The sequence below is a fragment of the Sinohyriopsis cumingii genome, chromosome 5 (genome assembly GCF_028554795.1).
Source record: "Sinohyriopsis cumingii isolate HCF-2022 chromosome 5, ASM2855479v2, whole genome shotgun sequence".
Taxonomy (NCBI): domain Eukaryota; kingdom Metazoa; phylum Mollusca; class Bivalvia; order Unionida; family Unionidae; genus Sinohyriopsis; species Sinohyriopsis cumingii.
The window spans coordinates 1512881-1530516 of NC_142965.1; the positions used below are offsets into that span (position 1 = coordinate 1512881).

At 41.3% G+C, this 17636-nt stretch overlaps 1 protein-coding gene across 1 annotated transcript in view; it reads right to left on the minus strand.

Moving 5' to 3' along the window:
• LOC149798518 (RING finger protein 145-like) overlaps nucleotides 1-13607 on the minus strand; it is a 39511-nt gene extending 25904 nt beyond the window's left edge. The window contains exon 1 of the mRNA XM_089957325.1: nucleotides 13404-13607. The gene's annotated coding sequence lies outside the window, so the exon portion shown is untranslated. The remainder of the gene's footprint in view (nucleotides 1-13403) is intronic.
• Between the last annotated feature and the right edge of the window lie 4029 nt (nucleotides 13608-17636).

Genomic DNA, 17636 nt, shown 5'->3' on the forward strand with positions numbered 1-17636 from the left:
AGATCAGCCTTGTCAGACACCCAGGAAGAACGGGCTTTGACGGGGACGTGGGTCAGCGTGGAATTGTTCAAAGCTTTGGACATGGGATACCAACTGTTAGAAGTGTACGAAATTTGTCACTTTCCCAAGACACAACAATACCACAAAGGTGACCCCACGCAGAAAGGCATTTTCGCCGACTACGTGGATGCCTTTTTGAAACTGAAGCAAGAAACCAGCGGCTATCCTTCCTGGTGTCACACTTCCGAAGACCAAATAAAATTCAAAGAGAAATACTATGAACAAGAAGGCATCTCTTTAGACCACATCGAGAAAAACGAAGGCAAACGATCGTTTGCCAAAGTGATGTTAAATTGCTTGTGGGGTAAAATGGCACAACGACCGTGTTTACCCAAGACGGAATATTTGACAGAACCTTTCCGCTACTTCCAGATGATTCACGACAAAACCAAATACATGAAACACGTGGACGTCGTTCGCGAGGATTTGATCTTGGTCAATTACGAAGAAGATCTGGACTTTGTACAAGACGACCCTTTTGGAAATGTCATCATTGCGGCTTACGTGACAGCTCATGCTCGCTTAAAATTGTACGAAGCTTTAGAACTGTTAGGGGAACGCGTCCTGTACTTTGACACGGACAGTTGCATTTACATCCATCACCCGAGTCAACAGCACCCTGACATCGAAGGAGACCGTTTAGGAGCCTGGACAGACGAGCATCCCGACGACAAGATTCTAAGTTTCGCCAGTGGCGGTCCTAAAAATTACGGTTACGAATACCGGGACAAACAAGGAGAAGTGCACACGCAGTGTAAAGTGAAAGGATTGACTCTGAATTATCGTACCAGTCGAGTGGTCAACTTTGGGGTATTGAAAGAAGCCTTGCAGACTGGAAAAGATGAACACTTTAAAGTGACCACCTATCAACCCCACAAGATTGTACGTTTACCCACTCATCACATCGTCAGTCGACCCTTGGAAAAAGTCTATCAAATCGTGTACCAGAAGCGAGTGAGACTTCCCAATCACTTTACGTTGCCGTATGGACACGTCGGTATTGGTCTGTATATAAAAAGGAACCCTAGGCAAGATCGGTAGTTCATTGTGACTACCAAGACCAAGCGAACAAGATGAATTCTTTCAGAGAGACACGAAACAAGTTTAGACAGGCACAATTCAAGTGTGGGGCATCGGAAGTGGAATGCGATTGTGAGCCTTGTGAGCCTTGCGATGGGTACGATGTTGTACGTTGTGACCTTAGCGATGCCGTAAAGTATCGTGGGAACTTTGTTCTCACTACCCCTATCATGGAAAGTGATGCTGTGCGTGTCAAACCTGACAGATGCGAAAGCGATGCCACTCGTCCTCTTGGACACATTACTGGGTTTCGTTTTAAAGGGGAATGTCGACCTTCACGTTTACCTCCCTACGGATGTCATCCAGCCCTGAGCAAACTCCTGTTCATGTCACCCAACCCTCATCGAAACGAACCTGTGAAAGACGAATATTCGTTTCCTGTGCGTTTGTCGGAATACTGCGACTTTGAAAATCGTCTTCAATCGTTCAAAGGAAAATGGCCTAAGTATCTGGGAGGACCGACCCCCGAAGAATTAGCCAGAGCCGGAGTTTTCTACTGGGGCGAAGGAGATAAAGTCAAGTGCTTCAGTTGCGGTGTGTCACATCACCACTGGGAACCGCAAGATTCGGCCTACGTAGAACACGCTCGATGGTCACCGAATTGTCATTACTTACCCTTAGTGGGACCGAGACATTGAAGTAACTTACCATAATCTGTTTATGGATACTTTACAAGAGAACATTCGTGGTTTGCCTGTGGAGCTGAGAGAACGCATTTACCGAGAGCTGGTCAAAATACAAGTCAAACGTAAAGAACAGTTGCATCTGTTACGTCACCAGATCTTTATCCACTGGTACCTGAATGGTATAAGAGGACTGATTCGTCAGAAATTGTTTCAGTGGTCAGACCTTGTTGAACACTTTCAGTTAGTGAATGAACTAAACGTTCGTAATTTTGATTACTTCAAGATTCACCTACTGCAACGTATTGAGGAAGACGAGTTAAAGGATTACCGACATATTTTACGTGGAATCTGCTTAGCGGAAGATGAAACATCTAGACAAACTCTGACGTTTCGGTTACAGTATGCAAGATTTAGATTCCCTACTGGAGAACGAAGATGTCTAGTTAGAAATTACCTGTATTGCTTCCGAAACAAAGAGACTATAAAATCAGGCTGCCATGCCACGGATTATGTCACATGTTATTGAACAGATTCCGTGGAAGGAACTCAATGACCATATTCAAACCGTGGATCATTACCATCGATTATTACAAGAACTGTATCCATTCAATTTGGGTCGACAAGTGGTGTGTGTCTTAGTGACTTGTTTTCTGGGATTTCGTTTACCAGCCGATTCCTTGTGGACTCTTTACGATCAGTACTTACCACCCAATGGCCTTAAATGGTCACAAAAGACTCCTTTTGCTCAAAGCCTTGCGTTTTCATCTGGATACTTCTCGACCTCAACAGGAAAAAAAGATTCGTCCACTTTTAGCTACCGAAGACGTGTATGACGATGTGTGTGTAGCTTGTGACTTGCACCCTCATTGGACAGATGTTCGTGACTGGAAAAAGGGGGGTTTTGAGGCTTGGACCCAAGAAGTGGCCCAGTATGCACAAGAGTTGTTCAAGGAAAAAAGTTACTTTTCAACCTGTGTTAGTGACGGTGCCAGAAGAACCCGTCACCGAGAACAACCACTCGCTTCAGGACAGGACTGTCATGGACATTCCTGAAAGGTCATTCCGGGAGGACACTTGTGTGACAATACCTCATGTAGAGACTGTAAGAACATTACACACTGTCCCTAGGACATCTTGTTACCCAAAACATGTTGTACAGAGACTTGCTTATATTCCACTTTGACCGTTTTGATGTGTTTTTTATTCCTGTACATCACTATTTGGGTTTTATGTATTTTTGTCTCTCGTGTTGTTCATATTTGAAACATTCAATAAACGTGTCCTGAAAAAAGTATATAAACTCTTGTCTTGTTTGTTTTCGTGTCACAAGTGACATTCCTAACACTATGGCTACCTCTGCTGTCTCTGCTCCCTCTTCCTCTACTGTCAAAGTCATCGACGAACACTTAGATCGTGCCAGTTGGGAGGCTTTGTATCTTCGCCATCCCTTTAACATGCTCATTGCTGGACCTAGCGGTTCTGGCAAAACCGAATTCGTCAAACGTTTGATCGAACATAAACATCATTTGATCGATCGACCCCCTCAGCGGATCGTGTGGTGTTACAAAGAGTGGCAATCGACGTACAGCCTCTTGCGAGAAAGTCAAGGCGATTCCATCGTGTTTGTGGAAGGCATTCCTAAAGAAGACGACGGCATCGTCTCTGACTCCCGTCAAACATATTTGGTCATTTTTGACGACATGTTAGGAGAAGACGAAGAAGAAATTAAACTGTGGTTCACGCGCAAAGGGCATCATCGTAATGCCAGTGTCGTTTACATCACCCAAAATTTGTTTCAACAAAGTAAAGCCCATCGCACCATCAGTCTCAATGCGCATTACGTGGTCTTGTTTAAAAGCCCTCGAGATAAATCGCAAGTGCAAGTTTTAGCCAAAGAGTTAGGGACGCCTTGGCTGACTCAGGCGTACGACGACGCCACTCAAACTCCACACGCCTATTTACTCGTCGATTTGAAACCTACGACCCCCGAGGATTTGCGATTTCGTACCCACTTGTTTCACCACTGGTGCCAAAACGGAGGGCCTGTCCTGTACACGTCTCCGTCCTCGACTTAATTTCACTCCACATAAAAAAAATCTATAAAAACCTCAGACCCTTTTTCGTCTGTCTCACACACATTTTGAACATGACGTCCCTTCAGTCGCATCTTCCCGTCAAATTGATTCGTGCCTTGTATGGCATCAGTCGAGAAAAAAATCCACAAATACGAGCTCGTGTCTTAGAAGCTAGTCTCAAAGAAGTCTTACGATGGTTCACGGTGACGGCACGTCAATTACTCCAAGGAATCATTCAGATTCCTCATCAAACCAAACGCATTTTTGATGGAAACAAAGTCGCTTTGACCCAACTGGCCGATCCCCGCATCGACACTCAAACCAAAAAACAAATCATTTTGAAACCTGGAGGGAGCGGTACTCTAGGAGTGGTCATCATTCGCTCTCTCTTAAGATGGGATCCTAATGCCCCCAAACTTCTCCTCAAGAAAAAAGTCAAGCGAAGCCCCAAGAAGTCCCCAAGGAGCACATCTCCAGTGGCGGGACCCTCCTCTTACCAGACACCACCCCGGAAAAAGAAAAGAAGCCCCCAGAAAAAAGAAACAGAGAAAAAGTCCACAGAAAAAGAAAAGCCCACAGAAGAAAACTAGTCGCAAGAGAGGCACTTCGGCCAGGACGCAACCTTACACTCGCAAACCACGACCTGCCACGGCGGTGACTGCGTCTCCTGCAGCCTCACGTTCATCCACTTCTCCGTTGATGACACCAAGAACTGAAGAGTACTTGGAGACGTTGATCACACCAAGAACTTCTCCGTTGATGACCCCAAGAATTTCCCCAGTGGCAGGACCCTCCAATTTAGTGGCAGTGGCTGCTGCTCACAAAGTACCTTCTCCCAAAATCAAAGGCCAAGAAAGATCGGGCATGTTACAAAGTTTACTGGATTTGTCCAAGCAAGAACTGGCTCGATTTAGTCCGTTGCGTACCCCTGCACGACGTGTCATGCCTGTCCTGAAGTTGATACGACGTAAAGACAATCAGTGGCGACGCGTTCCAGTATAAAAAAGGCCTGTGACCAAGTCGGGGTATCAGTGTTTTGGTGCTCCTGAAGATGTCACCCTCCAGAAAACATCCCTCTTCTAAACAACCCCAAGGAAAGAAAAGAAAAGGACTGCCTCCTCGTTTAGTCAAACATGGGGACATGTTATCTGTCCTGTCCAAAGCTTCTCCACCTCTACGAAAAAAACTCATTCAATCAGCCTCCAAAGAGGTCATCGATACCGTGTGTGAATGTTGTTTGAACGTCTTGAAAGGCACGATCCCTTTGTCCAAACACCAGAAACAATGCTTAGGCAAACATCGTCACGTTCTTCGCCAAATGGTTCAAAAGAAAATTCCCATTCGTCAAAAGAAGAAGATGTTGGTCCAACGTGGAGGCATTTTACGCCTCTTGTTAGGTAACTTGCTGAAAGGAGTCTTGGGAACCATGTTGGGAGGACTGGTGGGAGCAAGATAAAAAGGTCCTCGGAAGTCCCAAGATCTCAGAATCGACCCCTGACAACCCCATGGAAGGACGAAAACTAGCTTTAGTGCCTTACAAACGATGGATGGAATACCATCGTTGGCAAGAACAACGCACCCAGCATTTACTTCCCAATCCCAATTTGAGCGAGATGTCCCAGTTACAACACGAATTGCAGTCCTTGACGGATCGCCAAGATTTGTCCGAAACAGAAAAATCGCAAAAGTACGGTCAACTCTTGCAACGACTGCAACTCTTTTACCAGAAAGCTTTAGACGAAACAGCTCTACCCACTCTGAAAGATTTTAAGACCTTGATGAAAAGTCCAGCACCATCATCACTAACACCACCACCACCACCACTATTGCCATCCCCACGGGTCACCAGAGATGCTACCCCACGAAGACCTGAGGAAGAAGAGATGCGAGAAGTGTTTCAAACACCGTCAGCAGCACCCATTACAAGTAAGATTGCAGCATCCTTGTTGACCACGTCCCCCACACTCCAACGAGAAGAAATGAAAGCTTGGGTTAAAAAGATGATGTCCACTCCTCCTTCGACAGAAGTGAAAAAGAAAGAAGGGAAACCAGAAGTGAAAAAAGAAAAGAAGACCAAAGCCATTCCATTGCCACCTCCACCACCATTACCTTCGACTTCTACTCCCGTAGCCCATCGGACACGTAAATCCGTTTCTAAACCACCCTTTCGTCCCACCCAAAGTAGCATCACCGAAGAGTGGGTGACTTATTAACACACAAACAAACACAAAAAATGGAAAAAGTCTTAGCCAGCATTTACTACGATCCCTCGCATCCTGCAGGTTACGCAGGAGTTCAAAAATTGTATCGTGCTGACAAAATTCGACTGAAAAGTCTCCGTTTACCTCAAGTGCAACGATGGTTAGAAGAACAAGCTACCTACACTTTACACAAACCCTTTCGACGCAAGTTTGCCAGAAGTCGCACCCGAGTGGAAAGCATCGATCATCAATGGCAAGCCGATTTAGCCGATGTCTCTCATTTGGCCAGCTACAATCGTGGCTACAAATATTTGTTTTGTGTCATCGACGTCTTTTCCAAATTTGCCTGGGTCGTGCCCTTGACTTCCAAATCGAGCAGCGAGTTAGTGCGAGCCCTGCAACGAGTGTTGAAACAAAGCGGTCGTCACCCTCTTCGATGGCAAACGGACAAAGGTACCGAATTTCTGAACCAAGCTTTCCAAAAAGAATTAAAGAAACGTGACATTCATTTTTTTACCACCGAGAATCCCGAAACCAAAGCCAGCATCGTGGAACGTTTCCAACGCACTTTGAAAGAACGCATGTGGAAATATTTTACGCATCACCACACTCTGAAGTACATCGACATCTTACCACACCTGGTGCAAGCGTACAACCAATCTTACCATCGAAGCATTGGACGTGCCCCGCAAGAAGTGACTCCCGAGAACGAAGTGTTGGTGTTTGAGCGCCTGTTCGGTACGTCCCCGACGAGGGCTGTCCCCAAGAAAAGTGGAGAGTTGACCGTAGGAGATTGGGTGCGCATTGGCAAAACCAAACGCACTTTCGACAAAGGTTACTTACCTAACTGGACGACCGAACTGTTTCGCGTCACTGGACGAGTACATGTCCGTCATCCTGCCGTCTATAAATTGGAAGACATGAACTAAGAAGTGCTCAAAGGAACGTTTTATTTGCCCGAGTTACAACGTGTGACCAAAACATAAGACGACGTGTACGACATCGAAAGCATTCTCGAACGCAGAACCCGTAAAGTGGACAAACGACGTGTCAAAGAAGTCAAAGTACGTTGGAAAGGATATCCAGCCAGTTTTGATTCTTGGATCGACGCTTCGCAAGTCATCGACTATAAAAAGAAGTGACCATCATGCCCTTTCACACAGACGCAGCTACGTCGACCACTCCTTCACCCAGTTCTTCTCTGCAAGATTTACAAAAAGAACCCTTGTGGGTGTGGTGTGGAGAACGTGTGCCTAAAACGCAAATCGTGTTTTTCTGCCAAATCTTCGTGGTGTATTGTGTCATCGGGGCAGCCATTGCCAATTTGAGTTTGCAACAAGGAGACAAACAATTGTGGACCATTTTACTGAGCAGTTGCATCGGTTACCTGCTTCCCAATCCCTCCCTGAAATTCTATTCGAACGGGAACCACGGAAACCTTGTGTCCAGTGCCACTGCCAGTCACCACTCCAACAACAACCACAACCAGAACCCCATTTTGGGCGGAGACACGCCTCTGACGTCCAGTAACCCCTCGGACAGCCACAGAACTCTGGAATTATGAGTCACCAAAACCAATTTTACTTAACCTTACCCAGTGACAGTTCCATGGAGGTGTTTCCCAAGAACACGTTGTGCTGTTACACGGCCAAATTACCTCAGGCCATCCCATTAGATCACGAAGCCCATTGGGAAGTGGCTTTGGTAGAAATGATTTACCCAATACAAATCAAAAACATCACTGAAACTCAAAACACTTTTGACGTCGAAATTCTGGACCCAACAGTGCAGCAAACCATGACGACCACTTCTCAACATAAATCACTTCCCAAGACCCCAATACCCCGCAGCAGCAGTGACACTTCTCCTCCTTTTTACATTTATCACTTTAAAATTAACTCAGGCCATTATTTTAGTGGTCAACATCTGGTGGACGCCATCGCTGACAAATTCTATGCAGCATTTGACAAAGTTCTGACCGGACTAAAAAAAACGTGTCACCATTGAGTACCACAAACTGTCTCACCGTCTACTCATCAAATTTGAAAGTGAGGAAAAAAGTATACATATTAAATTTTGCCCTGAATTGTATGACATTTTGGGTGGTGACCTCAATTTGGTCACGGATAAGCACTCCAAAAAAATTGAGAAAGCAGAGATTGACAACAACGGGCATTTTGCAAGGTATTTTCGTTTCCCGGTAGAACTGAACCAGGGACTGAATTTGATGTTTGTGTACTCCGATGTGGTGGAGTACAACGTGGTGGGACACACCTCCGTGTCGTTACTGCGTGTCATTCCTTTCAAAGTAGATTCTGCCACGGTCACTGACGAGGGAGGTGGAAACACTTATCACGTCCACCGCGAATTTGTACATCCTCACTATTTGCCTGTCAGCAAGTCGTATTTGGACACGGTCAACATTGCTATAAAAGGAGATTTGGGACAAAATATTCCATTCACCAAAGGAAAAGTCACGGTGAAACTCCATTTTCGAAAACGGTTCTCTCACGATTCGTAAGTCATGTATCCAGTGTACCGAGGGGTTGCTCGACAGCGAGGACACGGTTTAGGAGATATGTTAAAATCGGCCTTTCGTTCGGTGGCCCCGGTGTTGAAACCGATGGTGACACGCGGATTGCACGCCTTGAAAGATGCGGCACTGACGCAAGGCAAAGAATTTCTCCAAAATGTCATCATCGACAAACAAAACCCCAAAGAAGCCTTCATGAGGGCAGGCAAACATGTCTTGCTACAAAGGGGTAAAGACCTTTTGGACCGACGAGACACACCTATAAATGCCCTGCACGCTACCGAGTCAGGCATTCAGCAAGGACAAGGCAGAAAGAGACGACGAAGAAAACACCCTTTCACCAGACTTCACACGTCTAAAGCTAGAAAGGCCAAGAAAAGAAGAACCGTTCGAGACTTAGACGTTTTCGATTATTGAGAAACAGCAACAAAAAAAAATGATGCACTGAGAGTCTTGCGCCTGTTCCAAGTCGGAACTGGATCTGTTTGCCATGCCCCGCAAAATGATGATGATGCAAGAATCCCAGTGGGTGGAATTTCATCCCGTCTCCTCATTGACGGATTCCGCTCCCATCGAGTTTGAAATCAAGGGACAGCCCGAAGATTACATCGATCTGAATAGTAGTTACTTGTACTTGAAAGTCAAAGTTCTAGATAAGGGAGGAGATTCTATAAGCGGCGAGGAGAAAGTAGCTCCCGTCAACAATTTCATGCATTCCTTGTTCAGCTCAGTGGACTTGTACTTGAATAACAAACTGGTCAGTAGCAGCATGGATACTTACCCTTACCGTGCCTACCTGGAAAATCTCTTGACGTATGGAATAGATGCCAAGAACACCCATCTCAATGCTTGCGTGCTATGGGAACCTGACGAAGCGGGCGATTTTGATAAAACAGGTATTAGTGAAGACCCCCCCAAAAAAGCAGACAACAATGAGGGATTTGTAGAACGAAGAAACAAAATATTAAATGGAAAGAGTTTAGAACTGATGGATCGTTTGCATTTGGACATGTGGTTGCAAGAGAAATATTTGCTGAACGGGGTAAATGTTCGCTTGAGACTGAATCGTAGCAGTGCTGCTTTCCATTTGTTGGCTGATACTGATGGTACTACTGGTGGCAATCCTAAAAGCAAAGTCGAGGAGGTCAAACTCTACGTACGACGCGTGGAAGTGTTACCCAAAGTGGGAAACGACATTAGTTAGACATTGAGCAGAACGACCGCCAAATATCCCATACGACGCGTGGAAGTGAAAACCTTCACCATTCCCACTGGACATCATTCCATGATCGAAGATCATCTGTTTCAAGGACAGTTACCCAAACGTTTAATCCTTGGTATGGTCAAGAATTCAGCCCTCAACGGAGACTTCACTAAAAATCCTTTTAAGTTTAAACACTTTAAAGTGAAGAAAATCGAAGTCAGTCGCGATGGCAAGACCTTGTGTACCAGACCTTTCGAACCTGACTTTAGTGACACGCAGATGAATTACTTGAGATCGTACTTGTCCCTGTACCAAGCCACCGGCCAGTTAGGGACGAACACCAGTCACGGCATTACGTACGAAGATTACACAGGAGGCTATGCTTTGTGGGCTTTCGATTTCACTCCAGACCAAGGCAGTGACGAGAGACATTTCCACCCTATAAAATCCGGCCAGATTCGTGTGGAACTTCAGTTTGCAGAAGAAGTGAAAGAGACAGTGAACGTCATCCTGTATGCAGAATTCGATAATACGATAGAAATCAACAGTTTGAGAGAAGTCATTCTAGACTATTAGAAGTCATGGAAGACTGTTATCCCTCTTTACCTAGTGGAGAAACTTTGGAGATGGAATGTGAGGAGACCGTGGAAGGAGAATCCCAAGACAAAGACGAAGAAGTTGTCATGATGAAGTCGAGATGGCCAGAACAAGAAGCCCATTTAGTCTCCTGTTTTGCCAAACACTTGGTGGAAAAAATGACGGAATTGATCAAGAAAGATTGCTATGGATGTCAAAACGATTATCCCAGTCAAATTCAACACGATAAATGCCTGATGCTGAGTCAAGAAGAAAAATTGGACGAGTATCTGGACGAAGCTTGGAGTCTCATCTCGGACGAAGTCGTGTTGCATCAATGGTATAAAGACTTGCGTGAACATTCTTGTCCACCATTAACCACTCAAGAGATCGATCGTATCGAAGCTCTCCTGAATCAGAGTGAGGAGACGAAGCGAAGAAACGGTTATTTGTCAGACATTTTCAAGCAAAGAGTCAGGATCAAATTGTGACTTATTATTACCTGTGCGTAGTACTTTCCCGTTCTAAGTTCGAGTTATTGAACTCTGATGATAGGAGTCATTTTGTTCTATGAATTTTTCCGCAGTTTCTTCTAACCCAAAGTCACCATTCACAGTCAAAGCATTAAACTTCTGAATTCTTCCACATTCTCAGGTAAGGTCTTGTGCACTGTGATAACATCGCAACCTTAGTGGTTTTGTGGATAACATAACTCTCTGGCAAATAATATGGGCTGTCCATTCCACATTAACTGTCTGAATCTTAGCAGCGGCAAACACCTAGATAACAGAGAAATTTATACAGAACAAAACATATAGAAAATGTTTATACAGATGCAGATAGTAAACATTTATCATAAACAATTGTATGTCTTATTTTTTTAAATCATTCATTATATAAAGGTAATACAGTTATTTAACGTAACATACAAACTTTAAATAAGAAATTATTGTCAGATATTAGAAAATAAATATTGAATTTTTGAAGAAAATTACCTTATCAATTGGCAGATCATGTTTCTTAAATTTTATTGAAAGTATATATTCTTTTTTCAATGTTTTTTATCCATTGATTTTTTCACGACTTGCTAGTTGTATTTATCAAATAAAACTGTTAAATAATTTTCCACCAAAATTATTCCCATGTTTTAAGTATAAAATGTTAATAATTGTATTGTATTCCGAATCAATATATTTGAAGCATTCCCAAGACATCGTACAACTGGAATTATGGATTATTGGCATGTTTGGAAGTGGCATTTTTGTGAAGATGTCATACTAATGTCACAGCTAATAATTTTTCGAATTTACATAGCTATGTCAGCCTCCATAAAAAATAGTGCATTTGTTGGCGCGTAACGCTTATGACATTTTGTGCTTTAATCGATATGATTAACTCGTGTTAACTAGTAAACGCTTGGTATAATTTAGAGTGAATATATTTTTTTATCCTCTGAAAGTTTCTTGAGTCGTGACTACATGGCAATGGTTGATTCAATTCTAAAATCGGCCATTATCTGACGCGTCTAATTAGTGGATTATTGCCAAGTTTTCGAGCATTAAGGAAGATAATTAGAAACGTAATTGGAGGAAAAGCACGGAAGAAATGGTACACTGTTGCACTGTTGCACACACACACACACACACACACACACACACATATATATATATATATATATATATATATATATATATATATATGTGTGCGTGCGTGCGTGCGTGTGTGTGTGAGAGAGAGATTTAGATTTAGATTTGTAGAAAAAGAGACATAAAAGTAGAATGGTGCACTGAAAACTGAGAAATTCAGACAATCGCCGATGTGTGACATAGGTACACACCATTCTTACCAAGTTGTTTATTTCCTTTCACTCTTTTTTACAGGTGCATACGCTGAAGCAGAGGATGTTGTAACTGGTAGTTATTTAGACTTCATCCTCCCGCGATAAAATTCCGCGACCTTTGAATTATTTTGACGTATTCCACGAAAGTATCCGGAAAAGCGAGGTTTCCAAACATAGCGTAATACTCATTCGATTAAAATTATCAAATACTTGGAAACGCATAATGATTTCAATAGTGAAAGTAGGAGGGGCAATCATCAATAAGGGAGAGAGAGAAAGAGACAGAGAGAGGGGGGGGGGGAGTCTTGAAGTCATGAATGCAAAGAAAGAGTGATTTATATAATTTGGGGAAGGCGGTAATACAATTCTAAAATAAAGACTGCTTCGCGTCATGATATTGAATCATTCTTGGCAATAAACTTATAGGAATGGATACTTCACTGAAGACCTTTTTAATGAATGAATACAGAAAACATTGGGGATGGGCCATGAGACAATAATCTGTGAATATTCAGGGTAGGACCACTGAGTATTGATCAGTCAGTTGGTTCATGTTTAATTTAGTGGTGGCGGTGGTGGTTCCTGTGTGTTGGTAACCTTGGTAAAGATGAAAATAGAATAGGATATAAGCAAAAACGTTCTTTGAATTCACTGAACCATGATGCGTGAAGTAACTGTTTGCAGCTTCGAAGCATACGACCTCCATGGATCTGCCAATGTCACTGAAACCATTGTCAAAGTGAACACATATTATTCTAAATAACAGTTTACAACAATATTCTAATCTCTCACTTTACATTATTGTCCTGTTTACTAATATATATATATATATATATATATATATATATATATATATATATATATATATATATATATATATATATATATATATATCAAGGTTGTTACATGAAAATGAAAGTAACCAGTCCCCTTCACGCAAATCAGAAATACATAATTAACTAAATAAACACGTCAGTAGGAGATATTTTCTTGTCGGCCATGAGAGTCCTAGACAACCACAGTGGTGGTCCGCGCGAAGTAGGGAAGCATTTTAAATAGCAGTTTTAAACTATTAAGCAAAGAAAATAATAAATTTAAAAAAAATACGAATTTGTTATAGAGGAAAAAAACAATGGACACTCTGTTATTCAGTCAACAATGTATGACAAATTCGCCACTACCTGGTCGTACATATGTATCATTCTTACCTGGTTATTTTCTTTCACCGTATTGACAGCTCCGTGCGTTAAACTGGAGGATACTGAATCTATTAGATGTTTAGACCTAACCCCTCTTTCGATTTTACTCTGTGCCTACTGTATTCAGTTAATGGATTTCAGAATAGAAATACGTAAGTGCCAAATTTAGGAGAGTATTTGATTTGAAACCTTCTATTTATATTTCACAACTGAAATACGTACGTTCCGAATTTAGGATAGTATTTGATATAAACAATCTAATTATAGAATACCGAGAAACGTAGTCTGGTTTAAACAATGATAAGCAATATACATGTATATATATTGTAAGCGAGAAGGACGAAGGGAGGGAGGTATGTGAGGTGTCATGATTCCATATAAGGTGATATATGATTAATAAAAAACAGGGAAGGGGAATTGCAAATAATAATAATAATAATAATTTCTCCGCTCTCTGTTTAGGAGTTTAGAATTCATTTCACCTGAGTTACTAAAATATATGGGAATTTATTTAACCTAAGACATACTTGTGGTCACCTACGCCAAACCACACCCCAGTTTGAGCATTTCGTATTAGACTGGGCCAAAGGAACATTTTAGCATAACGTCACACTGCCATTCCACTCTGTCTAGCCGATACCCTACCACTGCTTACAACAGACACTCGAAACCCGGAAGCAGCTCAGACACAAGTGTTTATGTGTGTGTGTGTGTGAGAGAGAGAGAGAGAGAGAGAGACGAACGGAAGGAGGAAGAGAAAATACACCAGCACTCCCACCAGAAAAAATGATCAGTTGCAAGCAAGAAAATCAATCACCATCCTCCATCCACTGCCAGTCTGACTCCAAATCGTTCTGCTAGCTAATCAAAATTCAGAGTGCAAGTTAATTCAAGCAACCATGCTGTACGTAGAAGACAGAGCTTTAGCGATGAGCTAGATACCTTTTTGACCTAGGAGCACTATACAACAGACGCTTGAAGTGTCTTGGACACTTAATCGAGAAGAGGAAAATGCGTCTAAAGTCCAGTGGAAAAGTCCAGCACCTGAAAGTAATACTGTTCTAAGGTGTATTTCCAACTCAAAGTCAAATTTTATGGTCATGAAAACTGCCTAATGTTTGTACAGATAAGCCCAAAAAACTGGTTTGATTAGAGCTCATGCAAATAAAAACTTGTATCCATTCGCACTTGGCTATAACCATGTTGTCAATATAGCATTCAACTTTGAAATGTTCAGCTCACATTGACAGTTTTCTTCCTTTATACTCGTTTTTGTCAAGGGGGGGCCAAGCGCTAACACCCTCGAGATACCCTGGATTTTACTGAACGTGAACAACCACACTCTCCCAAATAATCACAAACATCTAAACACAACGGTCGTTGCTATAGCAATAGAGAAAGGAGGAAAAAAATGAAGATTATATATATATATATATATAGAAACATAATAATATACATGCCGTTGTTTGTTATTTAGACTTCAGCTGACCTAGGTGACCAAACCATCTGGGAATTTATTTAGCCTAAGTATTACAACTATATGGTCACAAAATTAATTGACAGAAAAGAAGTGAAAGTAACAAGTTTTGTAAAATTTAACAAACAATATAATTATTAAAGTGATAAATGATAAATTTAATAGGAACTTACAGTACAATGAAGTCAATCCAAATTAGTCCTTATAAAGATTTGTGAAAGTCCAAACCGAATGGGGGCCCCGAGTGGCCGAGTGGTCTAAAGCACTCACCGTTCTGGATCACTGCCATCTCACCGCTGTCTGCGTGGGTTCGAGTCCAAGGCTCGGCTAGCGTGGGTACGTGGGAAAGCCTGCCAGTAGCTTCTCGTGGGTCGGTGGTTCTTCCCTGGGTTTTCCAGGGTTCTTCCTCCACCAGTTATACTGGCCGCCATGTATAGCCTATCTTGTGCTGAAAAATGGCGTTAAACCCTATAACAACAACAACAACCAAACCGAATGAAAAATCCCTTATAATTTTCAATACCGGAAACGTACTGGTCCTCCAAGAACCATGACGTTGTCAAGATGGTCTTGTCCAGAAGTCTTTTGAATAATTTATAACGGTTAAGAATAATATTATAGTCAAGTGACAAGCATTGTTTAGTTCACTGAACAGTCAAAACAAATGTTTTTACGAAAAATATCTAAGTACAACATAAAACACATCTGCAGACTTACATCAGGAACAAAATAAATGTGAATGACTCCCAAAATCGGAATGAATCTGATTGATTAACTTTCTCCTTATGTACACCGTTTATTGCGACTGTACTTCGCAATAGACCCCACATGACATCATACACGACTGATTTTGTGTCAATTAAGAATATTCACGTTAGCTAGCACAATCAGTGGGAAGTCACATAATTATTCTGGAACATCCGTATCCCATCAGTCACTGAGAAACTATGCCATGGGCACCATTTTAAGTCTTAGTATAAAGATTGTTATTACTAATTGTTAACACATACGTAAACATATATTTATGAATCCTATATCACGCTATACTCAAGTCACATAGACCAGACTGAAATAAAGATATTCTGTACACATTACAGCCATGAATAAAAATTATGAAAGTTAGATAGAATAGACATATTTGTGGTCACTAGAGCCAAACCACGCCCCAGTTTGAGCATATCAGAATAGACTGGGCAAAAGGAACATTTTAGCATAACGTCAAACTGCCATGCCACTCAGTCTAGCCGAAACCTTACCAGTACTTAAAACAAACACTCAAAAACCAGAAGCAGCTCAGACAAAGTGTGTGTGTGTGAGAGAGGGAGAGAGAGACAAAGAGAGACAGAGAGAGAGCAAATATTAATGAACGTTGGGAATATACGAATAAATAGGTTTCAAACTAAAGAAGATTATATAGAGTTGTCTTCTTTGATTTAGGACTCATCATACACTTGAGACTAATAAAGTTTTTGAAAAGAATATTTTACTCAAGCCAATGAACAATGATGTGTTCCCAAACAGATGACAACAGTAATAAAAATATGCTGAACTGAAAAGAATTTCCAAATGTCAAACCGATGACAACAGTAATAAAAATATGCTGAACTGAAAAGAATTTCCAAATGTCAAACAGATGACAACAGTAATAAAAATATGCTGAACTGAAAAGAATTTCCAAATGTCAAACCGATGACAACAGTGACAAAAATATGCTGAACTGAAAAGAATTTCCAAACGTCAAACTAATCTATCATTTCTAAGGAGGACAATAAATATGAAGATCTAGTACAAATCGGCTCGAAAAACTAAACGTTCAAATAAAATAAACCAGTATCAAGAGGTTTGATGATGTTGGAGCTAAGTAATATCTTAATGCATCAATTGCTCTGATTTCAGTATACGTTGTCAAAGGCTTGTTAAATAGCAAGAATTTATATTCACTCTATTCAATCAAAAATGAAGTTAATGTAGGAGTTCTCAAACTAGTGATAAAAATTCTTGTTCTCTTTTCCATCTCTCAAAATCCTCTTTGGGTTACATTTTATGATCCTTATAAAATTGAATAGAATGTAAATTATTTAAACTATATCACTTACACTCCTGGGATGCAGGAACAGAAGCAACTTTGTCATATTAATATGGTAAAGAATTATTTTGATACAGACTGCCCAGTTAATCATTCAATCAATTTAGTTGTACCTGACCCAAACAATGAAGATGCAAACGATGGAATAGATGGAATATAATCCGACTGTAGTGACTTGGGTTTTAACAATTTTCAGAATTCAGAAATATTAAACAATCTGGACCAGAAAGTTTAACATCAACAAAAGAAAAGGACTGTACTAAAACATATATTATATGAAGATGAACACTTGTTCTAATGTTCCAATACAAACAAATAAAATCTATCATGACATTAATATTGTAGATTCTACACCAGTGTAACACCATTCATGCAGGATAAATCCACTAGCAGCAGGGAGAGTGAACAGAACACTTGCTTAAAAGTCCATTTATGAAAAAAAAACTTCATACAAAAAAATGAAAAATATAAGGTTAATAACAAAAAACCGAAGCCTCTAACAAAAACCGAGAGTTTCTCTAATTAGGTTAGTTTATTTTCTTACTTCATCTTTGTCGTTCGTGTTTTTCTAAATTTTAATGCGTGTTTTATTTACCCATTGGACACTCATTTGTGGTCGCATCCTCCCTGCTGCAGTAATGTGTGAGTAATTAAATCATTATTATATCAGTCTCTCAAC